Source organism: Ranitomeya variabilis, chromosome 4 (genome assembly GCF_051348905.1).
Source record: "Ranitomeya variabilis isolate aRanVar5 chromosome 4, aRanVar5.hap1, whole genome shotgun sequence".
Lineage (NCBI taxonomy): Eukaryota > Metazoa > Chordata > Amphibia > Anura > Dendrobatidae > Ranitomeya > Ranitomeya variabilis.
In genome coordinates, this window is record NC_135235.1 from 476111034 (window position 1) to 476127367 (window position 16334).

The window sequence follows — 16334 nt, forward strand, 5'->3', positions numbered from 1 at the left end:
AATAGCACCCTTAGCTCCCCCCGGAGGCCCAGCTGTGAAACATATTGGTGTCTGTGATACCTGATTGGAGGAACTCCTTCGGTGCCATCGAACGTACCATGGGTCCCCTTAGCGGCGAAGCCACAGTACTGCAACGACCAGAACTCTGGGGCGCTGCACTCCCCCCTGGTTAAACACAGTACTCCGGGACTGGGAAGAAAAACAACAATACAGATTAGTAAACAGACATACAATTTTGTTGAGTGCAAAACAATAAGTATACTTGAACAGGCTTCCCTTTATGGGAGGTGAGGACACTTTTAACGTTACAAACATGGTCAACATTATAAATTACAGGCTATGCATAACTCCTGTTACCCAACCGGGTATTCTACTTAGTGCAAATTCTGGAACAATAAATTAACATTGCCTTTAAGAAACATACACTCTTAGTTTACCAAAGGCCTTCCTATAATCACATTACAGGGTAAGGTAACTTCACATTCTCCTACTTTGAACCTGCAGGACCGCCTGTCCCTATGGCACCAGACCTACTGCCTCTCCTTTCTTTTACAGGACCGCCCCGTTCAGCCAGGGCCTACTGCCTTTCGCTACTATACATAGTATAGACATAATATTCCTTTCGTTTAAAGAACTCTGAGCCAGCTCTACTCGGCTCCTTTAAGGACTCACTCTCTAACCCCTACGGGTTCACTCTCTGTCCTTAGTAACAAAGTAACTTTCTATGGGGACGCAGGGTTGACCTTCTATCCTCACCTTCATTATTACTTCCTTACTTTCAGCTATGCAGACCTCTATCTCTACCCCTACGGGCTCTCTGCATCTTTTCTTTCTGCAAAACATTATTTAGACATTTCAACAAATTCAACACATATAACTTAGCATGTAAAACAGTTACATTTCTTTTCAAGGCATCATTATGGCATTACTGTTCTGCAACAGTATCTCTCTCAAGTTCAGTTTCTCACATCCCCTTTAAGAGGAGACCAAGTCTTTCTAAGGTAGCTCGTCTTCTCAGCCTACCAGTCCATGCAAAGGTTCCGGTATGGTATCTTCGCAAAGTGTCTTTAACTAGAACCGGTAGGAAAGGTATCTTCACAAAGTGTCTTTGGCTCAAACCAATAGGGCAAATATCTTCGCAAAGTGTCTTTGGCTAAAACCAGTATAGAGCACCTTTAAGAAGGTGCAAACTATTTACAAGAAAGTTCAAATCATGCACTGTTCATGATTTCTCAGTTTGTATAACATTGTGGAACAAAAAGCAAAAATGAAAGTGAAAGCAAAAATAAAAAGCAATAGGGATCCCGGGTAAACAAAGGGATCCCTTTAAGAGTTAACCCAGGACGGGTTTTAGCAGCAAAACAGCAAGGAAATAAACAGTTAACTATTTACAGTTTCAGGTTTCCGAGGTTTAGTTGGACGGCTTCCAGGGCTGCACCTGGCACTTAACCCTTCTTGGCCTGGGCAAAGTGAGGTCCAGGGTTACACCCAGTGCTGGACAAACGCCGTTAATCCGTCTTTCATGTACGATTAAATCATGCGCAGCGATGGAGGTCTGCGCAGCTTGAGTATGGGCATTTACTGCAGCAGAGGTAGCGGCTGCTGCAAGATCAGTCACTGGAACGAAGTCAGCAGCTGTGGCACTAGCAGTCACTGGAGTGGTGTCGGTCGTCAGGGCAGGGTGGCTCTTCCTACCTGCTTCAGATGCGGTTCCTCCGGTGCCGGTCTGCTCCGTCTCCGCTGGGGTCGGGAACGCTGGCTGCGGGGCCTTGTTCTGCGACGCTGTCATCTCTGCTTGCAGCACTTCGCTTTCCGGCAGGGCCTTGCTTTCCAGCTTCGGAGCGCTGGGACTTCTTCCCTGCTCCGGACCAGATGAGGCTGCCGACAGATGTCCGGTGAGGCTCCTGATGATGGCCTTCTTCCACCCGGCCTCGGTGCTCAGCTGCGTCCGCCGGGGTCGGTCGCTGAGCTCGTCCACTCCGGCCTGCAGGAATTCAGCATCAGCGGTGGAGGCCTGGTTGCGGTGCCCCTCCGGGTGGCTGGGGGAGTCCTCTGCTCCGACCCCACGCTCCGGCTCCGGGCGGCTCGCCATGGCGTCCTCCATGTCGCTCACTTCTTCTTCCTGGTCCTTTTCCCGCTCTCTCCTTCGTGGGCGGTTTCGTTTTCTCTGTCTCTGCCCACCATTGAGGATCAGGAGGCGGATCTCGGCTGCTGACGGACACGTCCTCAAGGGGCCGAGATATTTAGACTGGGCGGCCATTGTCTTTCGCGCTCTTCAGCTTGTTCACGCCCACTTCCACGCCCTTCTTCTTCTCCTGCGCTCTCCTTAGCGCTGTAATGGCGGCGGTTTTGACGGGAACTTTTGGCGGCAAGTGGTAATCCACAGTCTTTGCAATAAAGTACAGTCCAAGCACAGTAAATCACAGTTCCAAGGCACACATGACCTGATTCTTCAGGCTTAAGTAGATCCTGTTCGTGACGCCAAGTCCTGCGGCGCGCCCCCACACTGCCGCAGGGCCGAGGGGTACCCGGAGCCGGGCCTCTAGTTCTCAGTCTCGGGGTTGTCACGGTGGCTAGACCCGGTCCGTGGCCCTGTCCGTCAGTGGGGGACGTCCGGTGTAATAGGTGGTAGTAATGGTAGCGATGTAGCGGTTCGGTTGTGGGGTGTAAGTCGCGGTAAATAACGAGGACACCAGGTTGCAGTCTCTTTACCTCTTTACTGGAGATCTCTGAGTCCTCAGTCCAGAACACGGTTCACCAGGCTACGCAAGTCCGGCCGGTCCAATGGCACCTCCAGAGTTCTCCTCTCAGGTGGAAATCTGTGCCTTCCTTCTAGCGCTATGTGTTGTAGTCCTTCCCTGCTGTGCTTACGGAAAGTAACCCCACAACGGTTGTGTCTGTTTCTTAAGTTCCCTCACAACTCGATTTGATGTTCCTCTGTAATCCACCCCTTCCCTGTATTCAGGTTGGAATGGCACCCGTTTGTCAGGTAGGCCTGGAGTTCTTCCGGGACCCTAGAGTCGCCCCTCTCCCGCAATTGCCCCCCAAGACTTCATAGGTGATATGTGGTAGACAGCCCGCCTGAGACCGACTGTCCTGCCGCTGTTTGGAGTATGGCTTGAAGCTGTATTCTAATCCACTCCCTCGGCGTTCCGGCCACCGGTATTGCGCCTCAGCAGGGTGCTGCCTCTTTCAACAAAACCCCTGCTGGTATTCTCCTTCTGCTTGATCTCGTTTCTCACTCAGCACAATCTATCTCGCTTCTAGTCCTTTCTTGAGTCCCGCCGCTTCCAGGAGCCTGCGCGGACCCGTTACGTTCTTTCAATGCCAAGCCTCTGCCAGGATCCCACCCCTGGCAGAGACCCTACAGTCTCTCCCTTCACAACACCCCCTGCCACAGGGTGTTGCTCCGTTCAATCCCGTCAGCGTTCTCTTCTAACTTCCTGCCTGACCCCCAGTTTACCCACTATGGTGGGGAGTGGCCTAATGAATAGCACCCTTAGCTCCCCCCGGAGGCCCAGCTGTGAAACATATTGGTGTCTGTGATACCTGATTGGAGGAACTCCTTCGGTGCCATCGAACGTACCATGGCTCCCCTTAGCGGCGAAGCCACAGTACTGCAACGACCAGAACTCTGGGGCGCTGCATATATACCGTACAGTTGCTAAGGTGGGGCCTCGACATGGGATACTCACCACACACGGGGATATGAACACACGCACAAAATGCGCCACACACCACCACGTGCTTGAACACATATACCACCCTCAGCACACATTTCACCACACATACACCAACCTCGCCACATAAAAGTCGAAACACAAAAGTCGCCGCTCAAAAGTCGCCACGCGCAAAATTCGCCACATGCAAAACTAGGCTCACGCAAACCTCGCCATACGTGCAAAACTCACCTCATGGAAAACTCGCCACATGCAAAACTTGCACAAGTGGAAAAATTGCCACATGCACAAAAGTTGCAACACATGCAAAAGTTGCCTCACACAAAACTTGCACATACTCAAAACGCACCACACATAAAACTCGCCATGCGCAAAACTTGCTGCACACAACTTGCTACACTAACCTGTCACATGCAACTCGACACAGAAAAAGTTGCTACACGCATGTCACCACACAAAACTCATCTCACAAAAGTCGCTACATGCATGTCGCCACACCCAACTCAACACACACAACTTGACACATGAAACTCGCCCTAAAACACACACAAGTCTGGTATTATCCTTCAAAAATAAAAATCTGATTAATAAGCAGACAAACTACAAGAGCAACAAATGTACCATATAGGAAATACTGCAGCTGTCAGTCACATGACCTGTCTATTATGTGTATGTTTGAGCTAATATATACTGCCAGGGGGGAGGGCTTCCTGTTGGCTGGGGATTTATCAGGCTGCCAATTTAGCTTACAAATACTGAGGTAAAAATACTGAGCAAATAACGTGTGAACGAGGTCTAATACAGGAGGAGATGACACACAGGTATATACTATATACAGGGGAGATGACACACAGGTATATACTATATACAGGGGAGATGACACACATATATACTATATACAGGGGAGATGACACACAGGTATATACTATATACAGGAGGAGATGACATACAGGTATATACTATATACAGGAGGAGATGACATACAGGTATATACTATATACTGAAGGAGATGACATACAGGTATATACTATATAAAAGAGGAGATGACACATAGGTGTATAAAGGAGGAGATGACATACAGCAGGTATATACTATATACAGGGGAGATGACATACAGGTATATACTATATACAGGAGATGACACACAGGTACATACTATATACAGGAGGAGATGACATACAGGTACATACTATATACAGGAGAAGATGACACACAGATATATACTATATACAGGAGGAGATGACACACAGGTATATACAGGAGGAGATGACATATAGCAGGTATATATTATATACAGGGGAGATGACATACAGGTATATACTATATACAGGAGGAGATGACACACAGGTATATACTATAAACAGGAGATGACACACAGATATATACTATATACAGGAGGAGATGACACACAGGTATATACAGGAGGAGATGACATATAGCAGGTATATATTATATACAGGGGAAATGACATACAGGTACATACTATATACAGGGGAGATGACACACAGGTATATACTATATACAGGAGATGACACACAGGTATATACTATATACAGGAGGAGATAACACACATACTATATACAGGGGAGATGATGCACAGGTATATACTATAAACAGGAGGACATGACACACAGGTATATACTATATACAGGAGGAGATAACACACACATATACTATATACAGGGGAGATGACACACAGGTATATACTATAAACAGGAGATGACACACAGGTATATACTATATACAGGAGGAGATGACACACAGGTACATACTATATACAGGAGGAGATGACATACAGGTACATACTATATACAGGAGGAGATGACACAGATATATACTATATACAGGAGGAGATGACACACAGGTATATACAGGAGGAGATGACACACTGGTATATACTATATACAGGGGAGATGACACACAGGTATATACAGGAGGAGATGACATATAGCAGGTATATATTATATACAGGGGAGATGACATACAGGTATATACTATATACAGGAGGAGATGACACACAGGTATATACTATAAACAGGAGATGACACACAGATATATACTATATACAGGAGGAGATGACACACAGGTATATACAGGAGGAGATGACATATAGCAGGTATATATTATATACAGGGGAAATGACATACAGGTACATACTATATACAGGGGAGATGACACACAGGTATATACTATATACAGGAGATGACACACAGGTATATACTATATACAGGAGGAGATAACACACATACTATATACAGGGGAGATGTGTCATGATTCCCAATGGCAGGGAAACATCAGAACACAAAAATAACGGACGAGCTCTGGGAGATGGAATCTCGAGCTGACCGTGAGCTAAATCTACCACACAACTAATAGTAGCCAGGGAGCATACCTACGACTTCCTAAATGCCACGCGCCAGCCGGAGGACTAACTACGCCTGGTAGAGGAAGGAACAGACCTGGCTTACCTCTAGGGAAATACCCCAAAAGATGATAGCAGCCCCCCACATGTAATAACGGTGAGTTAAGAGGAAAAGACATACACAGTATGAAAGTAGATTTAGCAAAGAGAGGTCCACTTACTAGATAGCAGAAGGATACAAAAGAGGACTTCACGGTCAACTGAAAACCCTTTCAAAAAACCATCCTAAAATTACTTTAAGACTCCTGTGTCAACTCATGACACAGGAGTGGCAATTTCAGCCCGCAAGAGCTTCCAGCTACAGAGAATAACAAAAACTGCAAACTGGACAAAAGATACAAAACAAAAGGACAAAGTCCACTTAGCTGATCAGCAGACTAGTAGCAGGAACATGCAACCGAAGGCTCTGGTTACAATGATGACCGGCAAGGAAATGACTGGAGAGCAAGGCTAAATAGGAAACTCCCAAACACTGATGGGAGCAGGTGAACTGAGACAGCAAAGCACACACAAGTCACCAGTACCACCAGCAACCACCAGGGGAGCCCAAAAAGCGGATTCACAACAGTACCCCCCCCTTAAGGAGGGGGCACCGAACCCTCACGAGAACCGCCAGGGCGATCTGGATGAGCCCTATGAAAGGCACGAACCAAATCCGAGGCATGAACATCAGAGGCAGTTACCCAAGAATTATCTTCCTGACCATAGCCCTTCCATTTAACCAGATATTGAAGTCTCCGTCTGGAAATACGGGAATCCAAGATCTTCTCTACAACGTACTCCAATTCACCCTCCACCAGCACAGGAGCAGGAGGTTCAGTAGAAGGAACCACCGGCACCTCATATATCCGCAACAACGACCGATGGAATACATTATGGATAGCGAAAGATGCCGGGAGGTCCAAACGAAAGGACACAGGGTTAAGTATCTCCAAAATCCTATAAGGACCGATGAACCGAGGCTTAAACTTAGGAGAAGAAACCCTCATAGGGACAAAACGGGAAGACAACCACACCAAGTCCCCAACACGAAGGCGAGGACCAACACGACGACGGCGGTTAGCAAACTGCTGAGTCCTCTCCTGAGACAACTTCAAATTGTCCACCACTTGTCCCCAAATCCGATGCAACCGATCCACCACCGCATCCACTCCAGGACAATCCGAAGATTCCACCTGACCAGATGAAAAACGAGGATGAAACCCTGAATTGCAAAAGAAAGGAGAAACCAAAGTGGCAGAACTAGCCCGATTATTAAGAGCAAATTCTGCCAATGGCAAAAAGGCAACCCAGTCATCCTGATCAGCAGACACAAAACACCTCAAATAAGTCTCCAAGGTTTGATTAGTTCGCTCCGTCTGGCCATTAGTCTGAGGATGGAATGCAGACGAAAAAGACAAATCAATGCCCAACCTGGCACAGAATGCCCGCCAAAATCTAGACACGAACTGGGTTCCCCTGTCAGAAACGATGTTTTCCGGAATACCATGCAAGCGAACCACATTTTGAAAAAATAGAGGGACCAACTCAGATGAGGAAGGCAACTTAGGCAATGGTACCAAATGAACCATTTTAGAAAAACGGTCACACACCACCCAGATGACAGACATCTTCTGAGAAACAGGGAGATCAGAAATAAAGTCCATAGAGATGTGCGTCCAAGGCCTCTTCGGAACAGGCAAGGGCAACAATAACCCACTAGCCCTAGAACAACAAGGCTTGGCCCGAGCACACACATCACAAAACTGCACAAAAACACGCACATCCCGAGACAGGGAAGGCCACCAGAAGGATCTAGCCACCAAATCTCTGGTACCAAAAATTCCAGGATGACCTGCCAGCGAAGAAGAATGAACTTCCGAGATGACTCTACTGGTCCAATCATCAGGAACAAACAGTCTACCAGGCGGACAACGATCAGGTCTATCCGCCTGAAATTCTTGCAAAGCACGTCGCAGATCTGGGGAGACAGCAGACAAAACCACCCCATCCTTAAGGACACCAGCAGGTTCAGAATCCCCAGGAGAGTCAGGCTCAAAACTCCTAGAAAGAGCATCTGCCTTAACATTTTTAGAACCCGGTAAGTATGAAACCACAAAATTAAACCGAGAAAAAAACAACGACCATCGTGCCTGTCTAGGATTCAGGCGCCTGGCAGACTCTAGATAAATCAGATTCTTGTGATCCGTCAAAACTACCACCTGATGTCTGGCACCCTCAAGCCAATGACGCCACTCCTCAAATGCCCACTTCATGGCCAAAAGCTCCCGATTACCAACATCATAGTTTCGCTCGGCGGCCGAAAATTTTCGAGAAAAGAACGCACAAGGTCTCATCACTGAGCAGTCGGAACTTTTCTGCGACAAAACCGCCCCCGCTCCGATCTCGGAAGCATCGACCTCAACCTGAAAGGGAAGAGAAACATCAGGCTGGTGCAACACAGGGGCAGACAAAAAGCGGCGCTTAAGCTCCCGAAAGGCCTCCACAGCAGCAGGGGACCAATTGGCAACATCAGCACCCTTTTTGGTTAAATCCGTCAGAGGTTTAGCAACGCCAGAAAAAACAGTTATAAATCGACGATAAAAATTAGCAAAGCCCAAGAATTTCTGAAGATTCTTAAGAGAAGTAGGCTGCGTCCAGTCACACATAGCCCGAACCTTGACAGGGTCCATCTCAATAGAAGAAGGGGAAAAAATGTACCCCAAAAAGGAAATCTTTTGAACCCCAAAAACACACTTTGAACCCTTTACACACAAAGAATTCTCCCGCAAAACCTGAAAAACCCTCCTGACCTGTTGAACATGAGACTCCCAGTCATCAGAAAAAATCAAAATATCATCCAAATACACAATCATAAATTTATCCAAATATTCACGGAAAATATCATGCATTAAGGACTGAAAGACTGAAGGTGCATTAGAAAGGCCGAAAGGCATTACTAAATACTCAAAATGGCCCTCAGGCGTATTAAATGCGGTTTTCCACTCATCCCCCTGCTTAATTCGCACCAAATTATACGCCCCACGAAGATCAATCTTAGAGAACCACTTAGCCCCCCTTATGCGAGCAAACAAATCAGTCAGCAAAGGCAACGGATACTGATATTTGACTGTAATTTTATTCAGGAGTCGATAATCAATACAAGGCCTCAGAGAGCCATCCTTTTTAGATACAAAGAAAAAAACAGCTCCTAAAGGAGATGAAGAAGGACGAATGTGTCCCTTTTCCAGGGACTCCTTAATATACTCTCGCATAGCAGCATGTTCAGGTACAGATAAGTTAAACAAACGACCCTTTGGAAATTTACTGCCAGGAATCAGATCTATGGCGCAATCACAATCTCTGTGGGGAGGGAGTGAACCAATTTTTGGCTCCTCAAAAATATCACGATAATCAGACAAAAATGCCGGAATCTCAGAGGGAATAGATGACGAAATGGAAACCAAAAGGTATGTCCCCATGAGCCCCCCGACATCCCCAGCTTAACACAGACATTGTTTTCCAGTCAAGGACTGGGTTATGAGATTGTAACCATGGTAATCCAAGCACCAAAACATCATGCAAATTGTACAACACAAGGAAGCGAATCACCTCCTGATGGTCTGGAGTCATACGCATAGTCACTTGCGTCCAGAATTGTGGTTTATTACAAGCCAAAGGCGTAGAATCAATACTCTTCAGAGGTATAGGGACTTCCAGAGGCTCTAAATCAAACCCACAGCGCCTGGCAAAGGACCAATCCATAAGACTCAGAGCGGCGCCAGAGTCCACATAGGCATCCACGGTAATAACTGATAATGAACAAATCAAGGTTACAGACAGAATAAATTTAGACTGTAAAGTGCCAATTGAAATAGACTTGTCAACCTTCCTTGTACGTTTAGAGCATGCTGATATAACATGAGCAGAATCACCACAATAGAAGCATAACCCATTTTTACGCCTATAATTCTGCCGCTCGCTTCTGGACAGAATTCTGTCACATTGCATTTTCTCTGGCGTCTCTTCAGAAGATACCGCCAAATGGTGCACGGGTTTGCGCTCCCGCAAACGCCGATCAATCTGAATAGCCATTGTCATGGACTCATTCAGACCTGTGGGCGCAGGGAACCCGACCATAACATCTTTAACGGCATCAGAAAGGCCCTCTCTGAAATTTGCCGCTAGGGCACACTCATTCCACTGAGTAAGCACAGACCATCTACGAAATTTTTGGCAGTATATCTCAGCTTCATCTTGCCCTTGAGATAGGGCTATCAAAGCTTTTTCAGCTTGAATCTCCAAATTAGGTTCCTCATAAAGCAACCCTAAAGCCAGAAAAAACGCATCCACATTGAGCAACGCAGGATCCCCTGGTGTCAATGAAAATGCCCAATTTTGAGGGTCACCTCGCAGCAAAGAGATTACAATCTTAACCTGCTGGACAGGATCTCCAGAGGAGTGAGGTCTGAGAGAAAGGAACAATTTACAATTATATTTGAAATTCAGGAACCGAGATCTATCTCCGGAAAACACCTCTGGTGTAGGAATTTTAGGTTCAGACATCGGAGTATGTATAACAAAATCTTGTAAATTTTGAACCTTGGTAGCAAGATTATTTAAACCTACAACCAAACTCTGAGGGTCCATCTTTAAACAGGTGAGATCAGAGCCATTCAAGGATTAGAAGGAGAGAAAGGCAAAGGCTGTAATTAGAGCTGAAATACAACTGATCCAACTATGGAGCAAGCATAGGGGAAAAAAAAAAAAAAATCTACAGACTTCTTTTTTCTCTCCTTTCTTCTGCCAATAACTTTAACATTGGCCGGTCATACTGTCATGATTCCCAATGGCAGGGAAACATCAGAACACAAAAATAACGGACGAGCTCTGGGAGATGGAATCTCGAGCTGACCGTGAGCTAAATCTACCACACAACTAATAGTAGCCAGGGAGCATACCTACGACTTCCTAAATGCCACGCGCCAGCCGGAGGACTAACTACGCCTGGTAGAGGAAGGAACAGACCTGGCTTACCTCTAGGGAAATACCCCAAAAGATGATAGCAGCCCCCCACATGTAATAACGGTGAGTTAAGAGGAAAAGACATACACAGTATGAAAGTAGATTTAGCAAAGAGAGGTCCACTTACTAGATAGCAGAAGGATACAAAAGAGGACTTCACGGTCAACTGAAAACCCTTTCAAAAAACCATCCTAAAATTACTTTAAGACTCCTGTGTCAACTCATGACACAGGAGTGGCAATTTCAGCCCGCAAGAGCTTCCAGCTACAGAGAATAACAAAAACTGCAAACTGGACAAAAGATACAAAACAAAAGGACAAAGTCCACTTAGCTGATCAGCAGACTAGTAGCAGGAACATGCAACCGAAGGCTCTGGTTACAATGATGACCGGCAAGGAAATGACTGGAGAGCAAGGCTAAATAGGAAACTCCCAAACACTGATGGGAGCAGGTGAACTGAGACAGCAAAGCACACACAAGTCACCAGTACCACCAGCAACCACCAGGGGAGCCCAAAAAGCGGATTCACAACAGAGATGATGCACAGGTATATACTATAAACAGGAGGACATGACACACAGGTATATACTATATACAGGAGGAGATAACACACACATATACTATATACAGGGGAGATGACACACAGGTATATACTATAAACAGGAGATGACACACAGGTATATACTATATACAGGAGGAGATGACACACAGGTACATACTATATACAGGAGGAGATGACATACAGGTACATACTATATACAGGAGGAGATGACACAGATATATACTATATACAGGAGGAGATGACACACAGGTATATACAGGAGGAGATGACACACTGGTATATACTATATACAGGGGAGATGACACACAGGTATATACTATATACAGGGGAGATGACACAGGCATATACTATATACAGGAGGAGATGACATACAGGTATATACTATATACAGGAGGAGATGACACACATATATACTATATACAGGAGGAGATGACACACAGGTACATACTATATACAGGAGGAGATGACACACGTATATACTATATACAGGAGGAGATGACATACAGGTATATACTACATAAAAGAGGAGATGACACATAGGTATATAGAGGAGGAGATGACATATAGCAGGTATATATTATATACAGGGGAGATGACATACAGGTATATACTATATATAGGAGATGACATACAGGTATATACTATATATAGGAGTAGATGACATACAGATATATAGTATATACAGAAGAGATGACATACAGGTATATACTATATACAGGTCCTTCTCAAAAAATTAGCATATAGTGTTAAATTTCATTATTTACCATAATGTAATGATTACAATTAAACTTTCATATATTATAGATTCATTATCCACCAACTGAAATTTGTCAGGTCTTTTATTGTTTTAATACTGATGATTTTGGCATACAACTCCTGATAACCCAAAAAACCTGTCTCAATAAATTAGCATATTTCACCCGTCCAATCAAATAAAAGTGTTTTTTAATAACAAACAAAAAAACCATCCAATAATAATGTTCAGTTATGCACTCAATACTTGGTCGGGAATCCTTTGGCAGAAATGACTGCTTCAATGCGGCGTGGCATGGAGGCAATCAGCCTGTGACACTCCTGAGATGTTATGGAGGCCCAGGATGCTTCAATAGCGGCCTTAAGCTCATCCAGAGTGTTGGGTCTTGCGTCTCTCAACTTTCTCTTCACAATATCCCACAGATTCTCTATGGGGTTCAGGTCAGGAGAGTTGGCAGGCCAATTGAGCACAGTAATACCATGGTCAGTAAACCATTTACCAGTGGTTTTGGCACTGTGAGCAGGTGCCAGGTCGTGCTGAAAAATGAAATCTTCATCTCCATAAAGCTTTTCTGCCGATGGAAGCATGAAGTGCTCCAAAATCTCCTGATAGCTAGCTGCATTGACCCTGCCCTTGATGAAACACAGTGGACCAACACCAGCAGCTGACATGGCACCCCACACCATCACTGACTGTGGGTACTTGACACTGGACTTCAGGCATTTTGGCATTTCCTTCTCCCCAGTCTTCCTCCAGACTCTGGCACCTTGATTTCCGAATGACATGCAAAATTTGCTTTCATCAGAAAAAAGTACTTGGGACCACTTAGCAACAGTCCAGTGCTGCTTCTCTGTAGCCCAGGTCAGGCGCTTCTGCCGCTGTTTATGGTTCAAAAGTGGCTTTACCTGGGGAATGCGGCACCTGTAGCCCATTTCCTGCACACGCCTTTCCACACCAGACTCAGTCCACTGCTTCCTCAGGTTCCCCAAGGTCTGGAATCGGTCCTTCTCCACAATCTTCCTCAGGGTCCGGTCACCTCTTCTCGTTGTACAGCGTTTTCTGCCACATTGTTTCCTTCCAACAGACTTACCATTGAGGTGCCTTGATACAGCACTCTGGGGACAGCCTATTTGTTGAGAAATTTCTTTCTGGGTCTTACCCTCTTGCTTGAGGGTGTCAATGATGGCCTTCTTGACATCTGTCAGGTCGCTAGTCTTACCCATGATGGGGGTTTTGAGTAATGAACCAGGCAGGGAGTTTTTAAAAGCCTCAGGTATATTTTGCATGTGTTTAGAGTTAATTAGTTGATTCAGAAGATTAGGGTAATAGGTCGTTTAGAGAACCTTTTCTTGATATGCTAATTTATTGAGACAGGTTTTTTGGGTTATCAGGAGTTGTATGCCAAAATCATCAGTATTAAAACAATAAAAGACCTGACAAATTTCAGTTGGTGGATAATGAATCTATAATATATGAAAGTTTATTTGTAATCATTACATTATGGTAAATAATGAAATTTAACACTATATGCTAATTTTTTGAGAAGGACCTGTACAGGAGGAGATGACACATAGTTATATACAATATACAGGAGGAGATGACATACAGCAGGTATATACTATTTACAGGGGAGATGACATACAGGTATATACTATATACAGGAGATGACATACAGGTGTATACTATATATAAGGGAGATGACCAACATGTATATACTGAGGGGAAATTGAGAGGTGTGAGGTGAAAATGAGGGGTGTGAGGTGAAAATGAAAAGGTGTGAGTGCAAAATGAGAGGAGTGAGGGAAAATAGTGGAGTGATCGGAAAATGACAGATGTGAGGTCGAAATGACAAGTGTTAGGGGGGAATGAGAGGAGTGAGGGGGGAATGAGAGGAGTGAGGGGAAAAATAAGAGGAGTAAGGGGGAAAATGAGAGGTGTAAGGGAGAAAATGAAAGATGTGAGGGGGAAAATGAGAGGCGTGATGGGAAAATAAGAGAAGTGAGGTGATATAACTAACCACAGATATTTACTATGCCCAGGCAACGCCAGGCTCTTCAGCTAGTCTAATATATATAGCTGAATGTGTGTATGTGTGTATGTCCGGGATTGGCATCTGAACCGTCGCAGCTACAGCCACAAAATTTTGCACAGTCACACGTCTGGATCCCGAGAGCGTCATAGGCTATGTTGTGAGGTGAAATTTTAACCCCGCGCTTTCCAATTCACCAAACAATTTTGCCCCTATCTACATAATGGGGAAAAAGTGAAAGGGAAAGTGTTGGAGGCATCGCAGCTACAGGCACAAAATTTTGCACAGTCACACGTCTGGACCCCGAGAGCGTCAAAGCTATGTTGTGAGGTGAAATTTTAACCCCGCGCTTTCCAATTCACCAAACAATTTTGCCCCTATCTACATAATGGGGAAAAAATGAAAGGAAAAGTGTTGGAGGCAAATTAACAGCTACCAGATGTGAACAAGGGGGACTTAAAGAATGAGAGCGATGGCGCCAAAGAGTATATACCATACAGTTGCTAAGGTGGGGCCCCGACATGGGATAATCACCACACCACCACGGGGATATGAACACACACAAAATGCGCCACACACTACCACGTGCTCGAACACATATACCACCCTCAGCGCACATTTCACCACACATACACCAACCTCGCCACATAAAAGTCGAAACACAAAAGTCGCCGCTCAAAACTCGCCACGCGCAAAACTCTCCACATGCAAAACTCGCCACACGTGCAAAACTCACCTCATGGAAAACTCGCCACACGCAAAACTTGCACACGCGGAAAAATTGCCACATGCACAAAAGTTACAACACATGCAAAAGTTGCCTCACACAAAACTTGCACATACTCAAAAGGCACCACACATAAAACTCGCCACGCGCAAAACTCGCCATGCGCAAAACTTGCTGCACACAACTTGCTACACTAACCTGTCACATGCAACTCGACACACAAAAAGTTGCTACACGCATGTCGCCACACAAAACTCATCTCACAAAAGTCGCTACATGCATGTCGCCACACGCAACTCAACACACACAACTTGACACACGAAACTCGCCCTAAAACACACACAAGTCTGGTATTATCCTTCGAAAATAAAAATCTGATTAATAAGCAGACAAACTACAAGAGCAACAAATGTACCATATAGGAATCCGGCAGCTGTCAGTCACATGACCAGTTTATTATGTGTATGTGTGAGCTAATATATACTGCCAGGGGGTGGGCTTACTGTTGGCTGGGGATTTATCAGGCTGCCAATTTAGCTTACAAATACTGAGGTAAAAATACTGACCAAATAACGTGTGAACGAGGTCTAATACAGGAGGAGATGACATACAGATATATACTATATACAGGAGGAGATGACACACAGGTATATACTATTTACAGGGGAGATGACACACAGGTATATACTATATACAGGAGGAGATGACACACAGATATATACTATATACAGGAGAGATGACACACAGGTATATACTATATAGAGGAGGAGATGACATACAGGTACATACTACATACAGGAGGAGATGACACACAGGTATATACTATATACAGGAGCAGATTACCTACAGGTATATAGTATATACAGGAGAAGATGACATACAGGTATATGCTATGTATAGGAGGAGATGACATACAGGTATATACTATATATAGGAGGAGATGACACACATATATATATTATATATATTTTGTAAATACCATCTGACAGGCACCTATGTTAAAATTGGTCCCATCCAACATACGGTTCGAGATTTCATCTCATGCAGGTCCACTCATATTGTATATGCCATTTTCTGCCCATGCGGCTTTTATTATATAGGCAAGACTATCCGGCCATTGTTCAAAAGAATAAGAACATTTTAATTCGGTGAAAAC